At 42.1% G+C, this 16,906-nt stretch overlaps 1 long non-coding RNA gene across 1 annotated transcript in view; it reads right to left on the reverse strand.

Moving 5' to 3' along the window:
- Positions 1-251: 251 nt before the first annotated feature.
- Positions 252-16,906, reverse strand: part of LOC104862462 — a 41,315-nt gene continuing 24,660 nt past the window's right edge. The window contains exons 4-7 of the long non-coding RNA XR_004516881.1: positions 12,483-12,643; positions 7,175-7,355; positions 968-1,928; positions 252-450 (exon numbers count right to left, since the gene is read on the reverse strand). This is a non-coding gene — a long non-coding RNA (uncharacterized LOC104862462). The remainder of the gene's footprint in view (positions 451-967; positions 1,929-7,174; positions 7,356-12,482; positions 12,644-16,906) is intronic.

The raw sequence follows: 16,906 nt of genomic DNA on the forward strand, positions 1-16,906 counted from the left end.
AGGGAAGAATTTCAGAGGTTCAGTGAAAGGAGAAGCAGTTAAGTGACCACACAGGCCAACATTGCGACACCTTGGGAAGAAAGAGCTTGGCCTGCCAGGTGTGGTGGCGCACGCCTGTAATCCCAGCACTCGGGAGGCTGACGCAGGAGGATCGCTGTGAGTTCGAGACCAGCCTGGGCTACACAGTGAGTTCCAGGTCAGTCTCAACTACATAGTGAGACCCTGTCTCAAAACCCACCCTCTCCAAAAAAAAAAAAAAAAAAGAGCCTGGCCTGGAGCCATGGTGCTGGCTTCTGTGCTCCAGAAGTTTCTATTTCAGGAGGGCTGGCTCTGCATATCTCTGCTGTGTTTCAGAACACTGAGCACTGAGCCAGCAAGAATTCAAGTGAAAAACCCCCAATGTTCTTGCCAGTCCTGAAGAATTCTTCTCCTTTTCTTAATTTCATGATGCTAGAGAGGAAGGAAAGGAAAGGAGTTCAGAAAGGAGGCCCCAGCCTTCTCTCTGTGGAGCAGTCTGCACCACAGCTCTTGCTCCATGCAGCCCCACTTCCTGGCCCTCCTCTCTCTCGGGGTGTGGACTAGCATCACTCTGGTCTGCCGGGACAGCTTCCAGAGCTTCTGGGGTGGACCCTCAGCTGGGAGGGCCCTGATGGCAGCCTCGTTCTCTGTGCTCTCTGTCAGTGACCAAGTACTTCTAGGAAACATAACAGGAGGGGTCAGGCCAGATGGCCAGGAGTGTCCTCACAGTGTGCCCCTGGGCCCTGTTGCCCCCTGCGACTGCCTGCCCCGCTCTGGCCCAAGCCGTGCACTGAAGGAGAGCAAAGCCCCTGGCCTCCCCAGCCAGAGTAAACGTGTCTGAAGGGCAAGCACAACAAAACCCAAGCTCCAGGATTTCCCGGGTGTCCTGGCATAAAAGGAGCCCCAAATCTCCCAGTCCCACCATGAACTCAGCACAGCTGGCCCTGACCTGGCTGCTCTTGTTTGCACCAGCGGCCAGGAACGCAGGGGTGTTCTGCAGAGACCCCGCAGCAGAAACTCTCCAGCCAGCTTCTTCCAAACTAGGCTGAAGAGCTGCTCTGGTGCCCCGCATCTGAAGAGAGCTGGAGAGAGAGAGAGCAGTGCTGTGCTCTGTCAACAGAGCCTGGAGGGTTCTGCTGGAAAAGGGAAGGGAAAATCAATACGGATGTTTAAAATGCAGTGCTGTCTGCAAAACAGTGTCTGCAAAGGCGTCCCAAGGAAACCCAGGAAAGAGAGACAGGGAACCATTTCTCTGGCATCTGAGAAGGAATTTCCACGGTGGGCCCAGTCTTTGCCCAGGAGACTCTCTCTTGGATCCCCTAGTGTCTAAGTAACCCTGCAAACCACAGACTCCCACTCCACATGGAGGAGGCCACCAAACCCACTTAGTCCCCACCGGTTCTCTATCCATCATTACCTTTCGCTTGCCCAGCACAGAGTGGTGTCTCATCTGCGATTGTGGAGTGGATCATCATGCGACCATTAATCGTGACTTTCCACTTGACTCTACTGAAACACCTACCAGATTAGTAAAGCAGTCTGGTGCTTCTCTGGGGCGTTTCCAGAGATGATTGGCACGCAGGCCAGCAAACCGAAGGTCGAAGACCTGCCCTGATCGTGGGTGGCACCATCCAGTTGGCTTGCAGCCTGCTCAGAATGAACACTGAAGAAGGAAGTTAGGGGGGCATATGAAAAGCTCCATTCAGCTTGAGCAGGAACATATTCTGCTACTCTTTGCCTGTGAACTGCATACTCCAGTTTCTTCAGCCTTTAGATCAGCTCACACCAGCGACTCTCCAGGGAGTTCAGGCCTTCAGTCTTGTACTGGCCGCTCCTTGATCCCTCTGAGCAGCTGCTGGATCGTTGGCTCTGCAGTGTGCAGCCCCATTGTGGACTGTCCTGCCACCGATCTGGAGGGTTCCAGAAGAGACAAAATTCAATGAGACCTTTAGATATAGTCAGACTCCCAGAATTCACTCCACTGCTGTCACCCCTACATTGTCTATCAAGAAACAACAAACACACTCAGTACTCAGTTACATGTATATTACATTTTTGTCTGGGTTTGTACTATAGATGTGTCCTATCTCATCAGTCCATAGGCATTCTATACAGTGTCTGTGCTGCTTCTGTACTGATGTGGGGGAAATATATATTCTCTTCTGCTGCATCCAACCTGACTAACAGTGATTTCTATTTTCCCATGGTTCTGTGCTTCTCTCCTGAGCCAACTTGTGTAAGGCTGGATGGTCTGTGATGGACTGGTATATCTAGGACTGTGGCTGGACCAGGCTGAAGGCTGGAGTGTATCTTGGCGGTCTCTCATCCCCAAGCAGGATGACTCAGTGTTTCTCTCATGGCCTCAGAGTGCATAGTAGCAGAGAGGACAAGGTCAACTCTGCAAGTGTTTGTGAGCCTTGTTCGTGTGACACTGTCTTAATGTCCTTAATGTTGGCTAGAGCACCTCATTTGGCCCAGACCAAATGCAAGGGTAGAGAAATAGACTCCATCTTTTTTTTTTTTCCAATACCTGAGATTGAACACAGGGTTTTCGCTCTAAGCTACATCCCCAGCCCTTTACAGTACTTTTTATTTCCAGACAAGGTCTCGCTAAGTTGCCCAGGCTGTGTTGGAATTTTTGATTCTCCTGTGTAGCTTCCAGAATTAAACATAAGAGAACATTTCCATGACTTCATGTGGGCAAAGTTTTTTAGAGTGGATATGCAAAGTAACCAATAAAACAATGTATAAGTTAAACTTTCATAAAATTATTTTACACTTGCTTATCAAAAATAAACCTTTAAGAAAAATAATAGGTAAGGCACAGAGAAAATGTCCACAAAACATATATTTGACAAAGAACCTATATCCAAGACATTTAAAGATTTCCTACAACTCCATATTTGACAAACTCCAATTAGCAAACTTAAAAAATAGAAAATATAAAGATTTGAAGCAACAGAAATACTATCTATCTTTAGCTTGAGTTTAAGTGGGCATAGATCATTTAAAAAGTAATTTTTTGAATGCAGTCAAAGCAATTCCATTCCTTGAAGTGTACCATGAAATATAGGAATACATGTTCACATGTGCGGATTGCTTGAAATAGCCAAAAAAAAAAGTGTTCAAAAGAATCTGCATATCTATGAAAGAGAATGGGTAAATTGTATAATATTTATATAAGAGAATAGTATGAATCAGTGAAAATACTGAGAGCCATTGGTGTCAATGTGGATGATTCTGACTAATATAACACAGAGTGGAAAAATGCAGGAGGATACATATAGCTTGATGCCATTTGTTTAAAATGTTAAAACAGAATGCAAGTGCATGATTCTAGCAACACATACATATGTGGTTAAAATATGAAAAACATGTTGAGAATGATGCTAAATAAAGAAAAGTGATTAACTCTGGGTGAAGGAGAATGGGACTTTCAACTTCACTTACGATAGTTTATTTCTTTAACAATAGGTGGAGGGGGTAAATGGGAATTTGTTACAGTACTTGCTAAAGTTTTCAAAGGACGTTAACTAGGTTGAATTTAATGTAAATAAATTGAACTCAGCTGAATTTAATGTAATTAGGGTTTTTAGTGGGTTAGTTTTTGTTCACTGCTCTGTGTATGCATTGTTTCCCCAAAGCTGAAAGTGTCCACTGCCAGGGTTATCCTCTGTGAAGACATGGTATAACATCTCAGAGGTGGGCACACTGATCAGTTTCACTAATTATAAATTTCACCAAAATTATATCTTGAGTTGAAGCCATTTTAAAAGATTAAGTATTGAAATAAAAGTTGATATGACCAAAACACCAATGTTAACTTGTGAGGCACTTGTGCATTTTTCATGAGTCTCTCACCCTGTAGTCTTCAGCCATTTTCTGTGGCTATAATGTGATATCTCAGACTGAGTAATTAATAAGAGATTTTTTCACTCAGCTCTGGAGGCATACTCTTATAAGAATGACGGTATATCTGGACAAACTTCAAATTAACATTTTTTCTTAGACTCATCAAAAATTAGGTCAGAGGGCAAATGGCTAAGGTGAAATTAGCATCTTGCTAGAGAACAGAAGTCACACATTGACCTACCTCACAGAGACACTGACAACCACACCTGTGCAAGTACGCAGATTCTACTAGGATTTCTAAACGAATTTGTCATGGACAAGTGTGGGCTGATGTTAAAATATGAAGCGTGGGTAGAAGTAAGAAAAAGAAACAGTCTGAAGAGACAAAGCAATACTTAGAATCAGATATGATGCAGATGTTAAAATTGTCATCCGCTATGTTAAGCCTCTAGTGGTAAAGGTGACAACACACACGATCAGACAGCTAAAGTCATTGGGGTGCACAGACTGTGCTGAACGAAGAGTCCTTGACAGCCTCATTAGGAGACCTGAAGAGCAGGGAGCATTAAATAGGTTTATAAAAATTACATAGGTGGAGATGTATAAAGTAAAAGAGCAGAAAAATAAAATATCAACCCAATTGTTCAAAATCTGAGGCTAGTGTCAAATAGTGTAAATATAAGTGGAATCCCAGAAGGAAAGGAAGAATAACAACAAAGAAAACATCTGAAGACAGAATTTTCTAAAATTAGTCACAGACACCAAACACACAACCCAGAGGAACAGAAAATGCCAAGCAGAGTAAACTATACATATCAAAACAAACAAAAAAACCCTAAGTGTAACATAATCAAGCTGCTGAAAACCAAAGACAGAGGTGACTAGAGGAAAAAAGACAACCAACTTGTAAAGGAATAAGCATTACAATTACACCCAACTCACATCAGAAATTGTGCAGCCCAGAAGATGAGTGAGTGACCTCTTTTCTGTGCTGAGGGGAAAAAAAAAAAAGCTTCTTATGCCGAATTCTCCACTCCCAAAAATATCCTTCAAAAGCAAAAAAGAAATATTTTCTTAGACAAACAAAGCTCGAAGAAACTTATTGTCAGCTGGCTTGCTCTAAAGGAAATGTTAAAGAAAATTCTTCAAGTAGAAGAAATTTAAAATGAAGAGCACTAAAAAAGGAATGAAAGGAGGCAAGTAAGACATTTATTTTTAATTTCACTCTTGCTTAAAATCTGTTTAAAGTGGTAATTTATAAGAACATTCCACAGCATGCCTAGTATATGTTAAAGTAGAATGTGCAACAAAGTAGCAGTGAGGAGTTGGGAGCCCAGGAAATATAGTCTTCAGATTCTTACACAACATACAAAGCAAGGTGATATTAGAGGAAGCTAGAGTCTCATTTTAAAAATGAACATATCAAACCCTAAATCAACCACTAAAAATATTTAGAAAGAGTATACCAGGAAGTCAACAGCGTGATAAAGTGGCATCACAAAACACTCAAGTAAACACAGGAGAGGCAAAAAAGGAGAAACAAGAACAAATGGAACAAAAAGAAAAAACTAGCAAGATGGCAATTCTCAACTCAGTCACAGCAATATTCACTACAACTGGAAATGGTTAAAGCATGCCAGCTAAACGGTGTGGACTATCAGACTGGATAAAAACTAGACTCTTTCTATGCTGTTCAGAGGAAAATCTGCCTGAAAGAGAAAGCATGGAAAGAGGCACCACTATACATTAAATAAAATAAAGCTAGAGTAGCTTTGTTGATTCAGTGCTAGGTAATATCAAACCGAAATTTAATTTAAAGCTTAATTTCAAAACTTGTTACAATAATCACTGCAGAAAAGAAAAAAATATAGTCAGGGAATTTAAGGGTCACACTGAATTTCTATTTCATACATGCTATTACTTAGATTTTCTTATTGTAACACACATTGATTAGATCAAAAATTACTGGTATTTTACCATTTGGAAATAACTGCCAATGCCATGTCATGTATATTTTTTATTCCCGCAAATAATTTTCTACTCTGCAGGAGGATTTTGTCCCTTTATACCAGTTAGTAGGGAAACATACCAGCATCTTTTGAAAATGCTGTTGGCTACGGGCATTTAACGTTTCCTCTTCTCCAATGTTGCCTAACAGATCCAGATGGAAACCCAGGCAGGAGTGAACTGAATTATTTTGTTTGGCTATTGGGAAACTTTTCATGCTTGTCTGAAAGTAATGAGTTTCTTCTATTTTATAAGGTTTTCCGCTTTGGGAGAAACTAGAATTGGTCAAAGAACATTTATACATATCTGCCGGTACCTTTTAAGTCAATTTATCTTTCAGTTAGAGGGTGATGTTGCTTTATTAACTTCTGTGAATCAAGTACTGACTGGAAGTCCTTGATTTCAAGGCTTCATTAGTGGTACGTTCACACTTACTGTTAGTGTACAGTAATATTCAAAGGGCTTCTAAAGGCCAAGATACATTTGCAACTGAGGGCTATTCTAATGCAACAGTAGCCATTTTTAACTAATCTGATTTAGTTTGTGTTATGTTAGGAAATTTGAAGTTCTTAAAAGGGCTGACAATAAAGGATTCCCAAGGGTGGTGATGACTACAGGTAGAAATGGTGCTCACTAATCCATTTATAATGAAATAGTTATTGGTTGTTTACTGCGAACAGTTAAAGAACCTAAAAGAATATAATCCATGTGGGCAGACTGTTACCATGGGACACCTCATAATAGATTCATGGCTGTTCATAACTTTGCCGTCAACCAGATCTGCTCAGACTCTGCAGATATCTATGGAAAGTGGCACCACACTGGCAGGTCCCCTCTTCTGGGGACAGAGGACACTACCCAGCCCTGGGGGGCCTTGGGTTCTGTAGGCCAGACACTAACACGATGCCTGTGTGTCTGGGTTTCTTCATTTGCAAACAGAATCAAATGATTTTCCAAATTAGGTGAAGGATAACAACGTATTTGGCAGAAAATTTAAAAGGCATGCTACAAATGTGTGATGTGGGATCTCTTCCTAGTCCAGAAGCAGGGTTCTTTTGTCCATTTATTCTGTTGCAAAGGGTCTGATTACCTCTTTACCAAACCAGAAACCATTGATAATCACCAACACATGATACTGATGTTCAAGATAGGAACTCCTCCTATCTCTGGGATTAGGAGCAGACTACATAGCAATACAAAGTGCATAGAAAAAGACAAGATGTAACAATCCTGAGGAATCAAAGGAGACTAAAGATAAAAGAACAATGCGTTACAAGAAGAGAAAACTAGCACTTACTGAAAATTTTGTGTATCTTCGGCCTTGAATCCAGACATTGTCTTCCATGCTTTTATTGTTAGGTAAAGTGAAATTCGAAGAGAAGTGAAATCAATCTGCTGAGTTCCCTTGACTGGGTCTCAGGCTGGGTTCCGCCCACTCCAACTCCTTCACTTCCAGAACATCACAAACAGACTGAACCCTAACAGAAAGCCAGGTGCACAATCAAATCCCTTCAAGAACTATTCAGTTTCCCTCTTAAGAAAACTGTACTCAAAATATTTACTTTTCTTATTTTTAATATTGATCTAATATTGATTTAATAATATTAATTTAGTAATATTTTAATATTCTTATAAAGGTCCATTTAAACTCGATCTATCTCTGAAATTTTAAAAAGTCGATTTTATAGTCAATAGTCTTTAGAAAGATGCTAATGTGAATATGGCATTTCAGAGAGCTCCCTCACAAAGTTATTTCATTTGTTTTAATTAAATTTGAAGCAAGCAGAGTTATATAGCCAAAACTCCATTTGCCTGAATTCGTGTGTAAAGTTCTAATGGTATTTGTCCGTGATATCCATAGTTTTAGATTTGGATACTGCAGCTATGAATCTCAAAATATGCTTTAGAACTGGGAATTCCGTTTATGAATAAGTCTAGTTAGAAACACTTGATAGAATCACCCAATCTATATAGTCCCCACATTTGGAAACTCAGCTGCAGAATTTGATAGGAACATATTTACTAACTGATAGGTCAGACAAAGCCACAAAGTTATGGAAGACAGAATGTTCCAGACAAGGAAGAAAAGATGAGCACCACAGAGCATGTCATGGTGGAAATCAGGAAAGGTTTTAAGCAGAGGAGCAACGGGCTCTGTCTGATCCACAGAGGTGCCCAAGTGCTGGCAGCAGGGGTCAATTTGCTAAGCTCCTCCTGACAAGGTGTCAAACCTGAAGATTCCTGATCTCTCTGAGCCACTTCATCCTTGGGAGAAGAGAGAATCCTGTAGTTGGCCCCTCTGACAGGTGCTCATCAGGCCTCTCTAGCAGACAGCTCATCCACACCTCTTCCTTGGTTTTGTCTGAAGAGGCATTTGTACCTTTTCCTTATTTTTGTCTGCAAAGTCAGAGGAATGAATGTGGACCTGGCCTCGTTACAAAGACTTGGGTAGATGTTTCCTCCTGGGTGGAAGTGGCCAGCGTGCGTTAGGCCTGAGCCACAGATTTTCTGAGGGGGATCCAAGTCCATGAGGGTGTAAATTAAAAAGTCATCCCTGAATGAATCAGAAGAACTTTTCACGCAGTCTGGTGTCCAGAAAAAGTTCAGTCAACCCTCAAGGAGGAATTTTTTCCCTTCTATCCCCTCTGAATTTTCCTCTTAAATATTTGACTTTTTCTTTTCTGGAAGTGAATATTGTATGTACAACTTTAAAGATGACATTTCTCTAGCATTTCCACTTATTACCATTTTGATTGACATTTCCTACAATTGTAGAATTTCAACATAAAATGTTCACTTGGAAGACAGTGTAATCCTTAGGACACAAAACACTTAAAAATTTCATGAGATACTCTGTAACCTTTATTTCCTTCTAGCTAGCATAAAATTTAGATAAATAATAAGTTATCTTTATTGAGCAATGAACTCATCTATAAATAATCATTGCCCCCGGAAATTTATAAAAACTGAATAATGACCATTAATATTTCAGTAGGAATCTGTAGAAGTTCCTGCCACTGATTCTTGAAGGAAAACTCCGAGGCCGTTTCTTCTGCGTCATTAAGCAGACACAAAACCAGCAAGTGAGATCCTAGCCAAGCCTCAGTGAGTCATTACATACACACAGACCCCGCTGTAGGGGCTGCTGCTCTTCCCCTGGCACTGAGTGCGAGCTTCTCTTCAGGGCTTAGGTTCCCACGTCCTGGAGGCGCAGGCAGGTAGGGCACATCCCCTAGGATGGGTGGCACAGCCCCAGGGCTGGCTCAGAGCTTGACACACTATGCAAGTTCCCTCCCTTGCACTGATCACGCATGAGAACCTGCGCACCTGCAAGGTGGAGGCTTACTGATCTCTCAAGGACTCTAGAGGAGGAGGGAGATCTCACCACCTTTCATTAGATGAGCTCAGTGAGAGACCTGGACACCCTCCATCCCAGTCCTTCAGGATCCACAGCCCCTGTTCTCTGGAAGTGAATCCCCCAATGCCCTCCTTCATTGAGATGGCGAGCTTTATAGCTAAAAGTTAATGAGAGCTTGAACATCTGAATCACCCATAGTTTGGCTGGGTGGGCTTGCATGGTACTTCTCAGATGTCAGTGCTCTTGTGGGTCCCCAGGGATCTTCTAAGCTTGGCATCTCCACCATGAGGGTGTGGGATGGGAAGAGCACACTGCTGCCCATCCGTGGCCATGGATGTGGACCGTGGCCAGCACATCCCAGTCACAGAGCTTCAAGCTGGGCCCCAGCTCTGCTTATCTGACACGAGTGCCATCTGTCAGACGGACTTAGGGAGGCCGGCAAGGTATGCGGATGAGGAGTTTGGGAGACAGCAGTAGAGAAAGGGGAAGGCTGGGAAGCATAAGCCTGGATGGAACATGGGCTTGGGGCAAAAGTACGGCCTTTGCATATCCCCTAATCTCCTTGAAGCTTGGTTTTCTTAACTTTAAAATGCATATGATAGCTCCCACCTCACAGTTTTGTGTGATTCAAGTGAGACCATATTCCCTAACTCTGTCGCTGTGTTCCAAAGAGTTTCAGTGTCACATGGCCCGGGCGGTCCTGAAGACACAGCTTCAGGGAACGCTTTACTCTTCCCCTCCGACTGCATGCAATCCTAACAGAGTTCTCTGGGGACACCCAGACCCTCTTCCGTCGGTCTCTTCCCACTTCTTTTATGCCCAACTACTCCATCCAGAGGAACCAGTTCTATCTGTAAGGAGTGAGGGCTGCAGGACACACCCTGCCTCTTCCTGAGAGAGTGAAGTTTCTATAAAACAAACAACACTCTCTCAATAAGACTAACTGCCTCTGTCAGCAAAGGCGCACTCTGAAAGTTCTCAACAGGGTTAAGAATGGGCAGGAATAAATGCAGTGAAATGAAAAGGAAGGCTCTCACACGGAGACGCTGTGGCCCCTATGTTTGTCCTCGCTTTTGATTTCTTTCCCATCACTCTGGGGAGAGAGTACAGAGTCTTCCTTTCATTCCAAGGTTTGCTTAACACCGTGCTGCATATCCTGTTCTTAACATCTCTGTGTCAAGACTGTTGAGTCAGGGCCAAGCCAGCAAAAGGAGCTCAAAGCTATGCTTGCCAGCCAAACACTGTCTGCTGAGTTCTATGGAATCCTGTGCTTTGGCAAGAAACCCTATAGTGCAGAATCCGCACAACACAGCCATTCCAGTGATTTGCAAGTGGCTCGACTGCTTGGCAGAACTCTTCTGTTGACCCTATTGTTCCCTCTTTTCCTTCCACCTTGTAAGCTCCTGCACTGCAGAGCAGGAAGGGTGTGAGATCAAAGTGAGAGCTGAGGCCAGGTCAAGCGGATTCTCAAGGGCTACACGAGACTGGGGAAAAGGCAAACACTAGATGAATTTTCTCCCCTTGGTGTAACTTCAGGATGGTTGTCCAGGAACAGAACGGCTTTCACTCAGATTAACAAGTTCAATGTAAGAGATGATATTGTTTTTCTCAAGCTAAAAAACTGATAGAAAGATGTCTTTCCTGGGTTTGGTTTGTCATTATTGTGAGCATGCTGACTCATTGATGATCTATTATTATAACGAACCAGTCAATGAAATGCTGCAGCTCACAATAACGACAGTGAATGCTTCTAACCCATTTGGGCTGAGAGTACAGAAGCAGGGTCTGCCAGAGCCTTTTACTTTCCACAGTGCATTTCTGTCTACTGTGACCACAGCCCTCAAGCAGAGATAGTCTGTCATCCAGGTGAAGACTCAGTTCCCCAGCACCTTCTCTTTCCAAACCACCACAGGTCTCTGCACTGTCACCTTTATTCAGCACTGGCACACAGGGCCCTGAGAACTCTCGGTGGCTGTGCTTAATGGTCACTGCTGTTCAGCTCTCTGCTCATCAGCCCAAGCGAGGAAGCCACGAGCACATTCCTCTTCTGCAGTGATTTTCAGTATGTCAGATAAGAATCTCAGTCTGCAGAAAGGCTTATGACTATAAAGCCATGTTCTATGACAGTGCCTTCCAAGGTACATTATACTCACTGAAAAGAGACTCTGTAACATGAGCGCCATGGTAATCATGAGTCAACTGTTGTCACTTTGGCAACACCAGCCTGACATCAGCCAGGAAGACTTAACAACACATTCAGAGTTCAGTGCTGTCCGTTGAAACAGGGACCACTCCATCCCCCAGACGCCAAGGCCACCCGAGACCTCACAGCAGAGCTATCAGCCACATGGCTGAGAATGTGGTTAAAACAAGCTTTCAGCACCACTAGCATTTAAGGAGAGAACATTTTCAATAAAATTTTTGAAAGAAATTATTTTAAAATGTTCAACTCACAAATAATTCTCCAATCCCCTAAGAAGTGTCTGCAGGCTCTGAAGTGACTTCTTTACCTCAGAAGGGAACAAGGCTGGGAGAGAGGGTAAGCAGCCGATACACAGCTGCCCACAGCTTCACTGAAACTCAATCCAGGGCCTCTCCTCTGCTTCACCACTGCACCTTTGGGGTCCTATACTGTGTGCAACAAGTCTGGTCTCACCCAGTTCCGGTATACAAACGGTGTTATTAAAGGTCACTCAGTGGTGCTCAGATATTAAAAATGCATATTCACTTTGAGCAAGGCATGATGGCTGGCTCTTGTAATCTTGACTACTTGAGAGGCTGAAAGAGGAGGATACAGGTTTAAGACCAGCCTGAGAAACATAGTGAGACTGTCTCAAAATAAAATGTAGAAAGAACTTGGGTGTAGCTGAGTGGTAGAGCACTTGCCTCACATATTCACGGCCCTGGATTCCATCCCCAGAATCACAGTGACACCTACACCCATGCACAAACACACAGTTATGAAAACATGGAAACCTGAGTTCCAAGGCAACATTTTCAATTCAAAGTGTAATCTTGTTTTTAAACTGCAACCAGAGCTCCCTCTAATGGCTATTTATTTGAACAGCGAAGTCTTTGGGAAATAAAATGTGTGTTCACTCGAAACTGGAAAGGGATCAATAAGTCATGTGTGTTTCAGTTAGACCATTTGCAACTCAGTCTACAAGTTCTAGAAATTATATTTCCACCAAGAAAAATCTTAGTATACATGAACACAAAGCTTGCTTGATGTGGTGGTTAATTTTACCTTCAGTTTGATTCCAGCACTATGTTGGACCATCTCTGCAACGTGAATTTCTGGTTGAGATTGACATCCGCCTCAGTAGACTGACATAGCTGACTGCTGTTCCTCCCATGGGTGGACTTCATCCAGTCAAGGCCCTGAGTAGAACAAGAGGGCTGGCTGTCCTGCAAAGGAGAAGAGCTCTGCCTGACTGCCTTGAGCTGGGACACTGTCTGCTGCTGCCCTGGAATATCAGCCCTCTTTGGGTCTCAAACTTGTGAGCCCTGAGGGTGGAGCTTACACCACAGCTGTTCCAAGCATTAGGCTTTGGAGCCAGGTGGAACTGTACCATCCCACTCCTGTGTCTCCAGCCTGCAAATGCAGAACTCAGGACTTCTCAGTGCCCAGAATCATCGCGAGTGCACTCTCTCTCTCTCTCTCTCAGTTGGCTCTGTTTCTCTAAGAACCCTGGAATATATTTGCTTTCAAGGAGTTTCAATGTGAACATTTTAGAAGTTTGAGCACTGCTGCCATGCAGACAGCAGCAAGGTGGGGTGGTTCCCCTCAAAGCATCAGCTGCCTGAAACCTCAGGTGGTTTTGACTAAGTCATTGCCAAATCATGCTGGCAGCCATGAACGCAATAAAACTGAGATCTGTGATCATGAACATAGAACAGTATCACATAAAATTATATAAAATATAAAAATGTATTCAATACAAATAATATCAGCTCTACTGATACTGCATTTAAATTCACATTTACTGTCACATTTGATCTGGTCTCCAATAGCAGTTGAGGAAGATAAGTTGGGAAATATCCTGAGTTTAACATTCACATTCATAGCCTGACCCCGGAGAGTGCTGGCTTATAGTGTCGCATCATTTCCACCTCAGTCACAGTCACAGGATCCCCTCTGCCACGAGCCGGCAAGAGAGCATCTTCAGCTATTTCTCTAAGCACAGGGCTTTGGTGATTTTCATCCCACTGACTGTTGCATGGCTGGCTTGGCAGGTCATAGACAATCCCATGTGTACAGATAGAGTCTCGTTTGGATTTAAAGACTGTTCCCATGGAACGGCCACTGAATAAACCTCATCCTTGTGTGTTAAATCCTCCCAACTAAAATGAAATTTGCTAGAATCCAAGAGATATGTCTTAGTCCTGTCTCTCTGGAAGCCCTTTCACAGAGCAGGGCTTTACATACACTGTTATATAAGTGAACTAATGAATCATAACTACTACTGGTTATCATGTGTTGTGCACCCATGGATACCTGAACCAGTGCTGAAATCCTTAAATTCCCCTCTTCAGCAGACAACTAAATGGATGAGGAAACCTTAGCTCAGAGAATTTAAGTGGCAAGATCAATTTCTCAGAGCTGAAGAGCTGCGGTGGTTCTGAGAGCAGTACTTCAACTGTTTGGTTCCAAAGTCTCCACGCTACCCCAGGACTTGCCTACTGTTGATTTAAAAAACAGGGCAAAGTTCACAAGTTGGAGGAGACAATGAGCAGCAGCATGTGGGTGCATAATCTGCAGAGATAGCCGATTGCAGGGTGGAGACTAGAGCTCTCCTGTGATCCCGGGACTGGGAGAACAGCTCCTTGATCCTTCCGGGTGGGGACAGCTGAGAGCTGCACACAGAGTGGTGCCAAGGGTACAGTGGGCATCTTCCCTGGGACACAGAAACATCATAGTGCTCCCAGAACCCACTGGACAAGTGTTTGCTTTCCTAGTTGTGTGCCCCAGGTCTTCCTGAATCATTTGGTCCGAATATTCCTGGTGATGATGCCTGCGACTGTAGGTGGTGGCTCTCAACTCAGTTGCTCTTTTTCATTAAAAAAAGAAAAGGCTATTTTAAGACAATACTCAGCTCTGTGATTTTATTAACAACCTGTTAATAAATCCTGTTTTATTTAAGGGCTTGTATACCTCCTCAGTGTTAATTTGCTAACTTATTTTTATGTTTACTATTCCCTTCCGAATCACATTTAGGCACAGAAGTCTGGATTATTAGCAAGAGTCTGTACATTTTCATTCCCTTCAACATCACATCAGCACCTTGAGAAAAAATTTGACCAAAACGCAACCTTCCTTTCTGGGAGAAAATTTACAAAGAAGCTTTGTAAAGGTTATGCAAATAATGAAAAGTTAGCTATTGCACAAATATTTATCACCATAACTGTATTTCTCAAATAATATTTTGTATCCTTACTCCTGTGATCCCTGCTAGGAGTCTCAAGAGCAGAGAAGTGGAGAGGAGACCAGTGAGGAGGCAGAACTCGGAGGCCTCACCTCTCCAAACTGAAAGGGGATTGCAGATTTCTGGTTTGAAAATGCAAGAGAAAAATATTGGGAAAATAATGACCTCTGTTTAGGCATGAGTTGTCGGGGATATCTGTGTGGTGATGAATTTATGCAACACTTTTCAGGCTTTAGAATCCATAGTATAATTTCTAGAAATAATATTTGGAGGGATTTCTTTTCATTCAAACCCCAGCACAGGTGAATTACCTGCGAAGATTTCATAGAAATATATAGTCCAAATCACACCTCGCTGGTGCTAGCACTTTGGTAGTCTCATTTATTCTATTGAAACTACGTGGTGTTGTTCCTTATTCTTCTGGGAATGGTTAGGATAAGTTATATTTTTCTAAAAATATTTCTCTTTTGCCCGGATTTTTGAAGTTTTTCCTCAGAGTTGAGGAAAGCGATCTGTTGTGCTTGTTTTGTTTCCTTTGTTTTGATCATTATTTCCCTCATAGCATTCATTTTCTTATTTTACGAGTCTGTGTTTCTTCTCTTTTATTTCTTCATTATGACAGCTGGTATATATATATTTTTTAGATAAGCAGGGGAGGGAGGAAGGAAGGCTAGCTGCTGAGTGGGCGCTGACCACTGCGCCCACCTTCCTGACCGCGGGCCCCACGCGGAGACGGGAGCAGGATCCAGCAGGTGCTGCTGCGCACAGTTGCGGACGCCTGCTCCTTCCTCGTCCCCTTCCTCCTCCACAGGCACCTGTGACACAGGGTCAAAGAAACGGGCTTTCGACTCATCGGTCAACTTCCAGATTTATCAGGTGTTCTGTCTTCCGCTTCATGGACTTCAGTCTCTAAATTCATCATTCCTATCTTCTGAACTTCTTTAGGTTATTTTACTACTTTTTAACATTTTGAGCATGCTTATTTCATTTACTTTCTTTACTTTTTAACTGATATGAGAATTTAAGGCTATTAAAATTCTCCTCAAATTACCTTTAGCCCTCTTTGTATACTTTGTGGTGTTTTGTCTTCTCCTTCTCAAAATACTACAATTTTGTTTTGTATTTCTTCTTTAACCAAAAAGTTGTTCTAGAGATGTGGTAGTGATGTTTTTAATAACCAGGACAAAAGGTACTACTGGGTTGTACTGGTATTAGTTTTTCTTTCCTTTTCTTCTTTTCATCACAGAATTTATTCTTCTATTTGAGGGCTACTATATGATCCATTTTCTTGAATCTTCCATAGTCATCTATATTTTCAGGAATAATTGTTCTGTAAATCATATTGATCACACCTGTCTTATTGCTAGTTTTGTTAAGACTTCTATATCCTTAAAATTTTTATTTACTTCCTCTATTAAGTATAGTAATGTCATTTACCACTGCAATTTGATCTCCTATCCTTCATTTCAGTTTAATAAATGTTGATCATGTTACTTTGAATATCTATGTATATGTTTATTACTTTGTATGAATCACACGCTAACATTATATAAAGAACATTAATCCCATCTTGTATGTTTGGCATTAACTAATATTCTTTTTTATAACATTGTGATCTTTTTCCTTCTTTTTGTGAAGCAGAACATTATTTTCTCTTCAGCCTATTTGAAACACTGATTTAGATGGTTCTCTTGTGTACAATTTTCTCTGTGATCCAATCTGAACATCTTTTTCTCTTAATAGGTTAGGTGAGACCATTTACATATAGTAATATCACAAATGTAACTGGCTTTCCTTCTGTAATGAAATGTATATGTTCTCCATCTTTGTAAGTTTTACAGTTCTTTGTTGCTTGCTTTTTTATGTATCTCTTTCCCAGAAGTCTACAGGACAGTGAGCTCCCCCTTCCTGGGACTGCCCTGGGTAGACTTTGACTGATGAAATTTACTGATTCAAAGAAAAGTGAGGGTGTTATGGGGTTGCTCTTACTGAATTGTTGCCTTTTATTTTCTTGTGTTTCTTTTTGACAGCTCACTTTTCTCTCCTTCCTTGAGTCTTTGCATTTCTCCTTGGTTATTTTCCTTCATGGTGGCAACTGATTTCTTAGAGTGCTTCTATCTGACTCCAGGCAAATTGCAGTATTCACATATTGCGTTGAAAGTTTTGCCAGGTTTCTTTCTTTTCTTTCTTTCTTTCTTTCTTTCTTTCTTTCTTTCTTTCTTTCTTTCTTTCTTTCTTTCTTTCT

Source organism: Fukomys damarensis, unplaced genomic scaffold (genome assembly GCF_012274545.1).
Source record: "Fukomys damarensis isolate Sample0158 unplaced genomic scaffold, DMR_v1.0_HiC HiC_scaffold_12, whole genome shotgun sequence".
NCBI classification, from domain to species: Eukaryota; Metazoa; Chordata; class Mammalia; order Rodentia; family Bathyergidae; genus Fukomys; species Fukomys damarensis.